General features: G+C 29.1%; 1 long non-coding RNA gene across 1 annotated transcript; it reads left to right on the top strand.

Moving 5' to 3' along the window:
• On the top strand, positions 856-1,578 carry LOC110262561. Its single transcript, XR_002347476.1, has 2 exons — positions 856-1,016; positions 1,288-1,578. It is a non-coding gene; the product is annotated as an uncharacterized LOC110262561 (long non-coding RNA).

Raw genomic sequence — 2,853 nt, 5'->3', positions numbered from 1 at the left:
AGGTCGTAACACCTCACCACCTCTGCTTTACATCCTAGGTGTAAAGCTCTATGTGGTAGGGTGTTACACACATAGCATTACATAATGATTATCCGAAACCGAAACCCGTACCTTAGTTGATGGCGGTCCCAACTTCTTGAGTCTTTCTCTCTGACCAATCCAAGCATCACTCAATTCCTCACAAATCCAAGCTTTAATCAACTCTATTCAATCTAATTTCATTCAAATTACACAATGTTCATACTAAGGTTTCTCACAAATTAGGGGTAAATAAGAGGAAAGAATTTCCATATTCCATATGAACATGGGTTAAAACCCCGCTAAAATTTGAGCTTGAACTTCTCCTAAAGTATCAAAATCACAATTTTCAATACCCACACTACCCAAAACACGAAATCAGTGAGGGCGACACATAGCCGCAAACGGGTCGTCGATCGGAGCTCTGGTTCGTGAGAAAAGTGAATTTAAAGTGGGTGGTGAATAGTGTTCTTCTCTTCCTCTCCTCACTCTTGAGCTCTCTCTCAATATTGTTGAAAATGAATGAAATTTAGACGGAGTCACATTTTTTGGCACTTTAAGTGAAGGGTATTTTTGTCCTTTTGTTCATTGGCCCTACTTGGGGCCAAAATTTTAAAGATATGTGTTCCAATTTGTATTCTAAATATTTTTCTGGTCATTTTTATATTTTTATTTTTCTCATACGCAGTACCGAACAATTATAAGTGTATATTGTCAGTTATAATGCCGGTACGTATTTTTCTATAAATAATTATATTTTTGCACTCCAAATAATTTTCTAAGTTCATTTATCTGTAAATTTTCAAATTATGAGATTTAAATTTTTAATCTAAACCAGGCATTTTTAAATCCTCTTAACTCAATTTTAATTATATAATTGACTAGTTAAAAATTTCAGGTCTTACAGTTGATAGAGGTGGTTTTCATTTTATTGCAACCGATTTTACCCTAATAAGCATGATCTTGCTGCTCGCAGAATCGAGACTATTAGATACCAGGTTTGTCACCGTCTCGAAAAGATAAAACAGTTCCATGGTTTCAATTTTTCTACCTTAAAACTATTGTTTGTTTGTACTAGAATTTGTCTATTATCAAGTGAATTTGGTATTATTGTGATTTTTAGAAAGTTGTTGAGTTCTTTTGGTTCAATATACATTGCTGAAATTTAATTTTCACTGTTATTCTAAAATATTTATTTGGCATGATAAATTAGGATTATTAGAATAGAAAATTGAGATTTGCTTTTGCTCCCTTATTTAACATTTATAGATAGAAGCAGGAGGTGATGCTGATTTGAGGAGAAAAGTTAGAAGAAAAATTAAACCTATGGCTGCAACATTTGAGAGACAAATGTTTAATTGATTGGATGAGGTTTGAGATTTATAGCTATCATACATTTGTAAAGCTATTTTGGCATGGATGAATTAAGATTTTTGTTTATATTTGATGAAAATCATGTATTGCTTTTAATTTTCTATAATTTGTGAGATATTCAATAGATATGTGTGTACTTTTTGTTTGGTCTTATATGAGCAATGAGCTTAGTTTTGGCTGTTGATATACATGTGTGCTACTTAGATGCAAATTCTCTTTCAAAGTTTTATAATTATCTGTAATTTCAACTACTAATGGATCAACTATTTTGATGTTACACTCAGTCAATTATCTATAATTTGTAAAATTGCTGATTACTTTTGATTTTGACTCTGAATAAACATGAGTTTAGATATATTGTTTTACGTGTTTTGATGATTTGTTTTCATGGCTTCTAAGAAAGATTATACATCAATAAATTAGGAATTTTGCCAGAGCTAGTTCTCCTTTATTAACCCAAGTTTCAACACTTTCAACTTGTAAAAAGCAAGATCTTATAGCTAACTTCTATGGGTTTATTTGACAACTGGGAGTGCAATAATGGATAAGATTTAGGGAGAAGAGATTGCTAAAGTATTTGTTGGATTCTCTATTTGGACTATAGATCTTTGTGGTAGGCCAGATTTTAGAAAACATTAATCATGAAGTATGAATTATTAGATAATTTGTAGTACTGTGTCTATATATGTATCATGTATCACATTATGCACCACATTTTAAATGTAGAATTTATCAAGAGAAAATTTTTCTTGATGTAATTATTGAGATTTGCCACTAGAATATTTAATGGCTAGTTTGTTCGAGCAAAATGGTATTTTGAGTTGAGATTGAACAAGATTTATAATAAAATTTATTATTATGAATGTAATGAAATGCTTTATTTTGTTGGAATTATGTATTATGTATAAGTAATAATGTATAAGTGTTGAAAAAATAATTTTAAAATAAAAAATAGATGGTTGTTGATTGTGTAACAATAATGATTATGATTAAAAAAAACATCTAAAGTTTTAGTGGCAGTAATGATGACAACTAAAATGAATAATATGCAAATTATAAAATTAGTTTTAGTGGTCATATAAATTGTCACTACAAGTTGTAGAAGTTTTACGGCTACCAAAATTTTTTAGCGATAAAGTATAAGACGGCTAATATTTTATTGTTGCTAAAAACAAAAAAAATGACCACTTAAAGTGATTTTTTAGTAGTGTTGAGCTAGTTGTACATCTTAAATTTTGATTTGGTCTTTAATAGAAGATTGTCAGAGGCAGGATTTTATTATTTTATGCTAGTCTGAAATATAGTTTAGATAGTATTTTTATTGGTCAATATTCGGTATTATTTATATATGATTTGTATAGAGAAATTTTTAGGGGTTAATAATTTTTATTATTTTTTGTCATTATTAGACTAGCATAAATATTAAATTATCTTTAACAAATAAATTTTATTAATTTATGT

The sequence above is a fragment of the Arachis ipaensis genome, chromosome B01 (genome assembly GCF_000816755.2).
Source record: "Arachis ipaensis cultivar K30076 chromosome B01, Araip1.1, whole genome shotgun sequence".
Classification (NCBI taxonomy): domain Eukaryota; kingdom Viridiplantae; phylum Streptophyta; class Magnoliopsida; order Fabales; family Fabaceae; genus Arachis; species Arachis ipaensis.
This window is presented reverse-complemented; position numbering and strand designations above follow the sequence as displayed.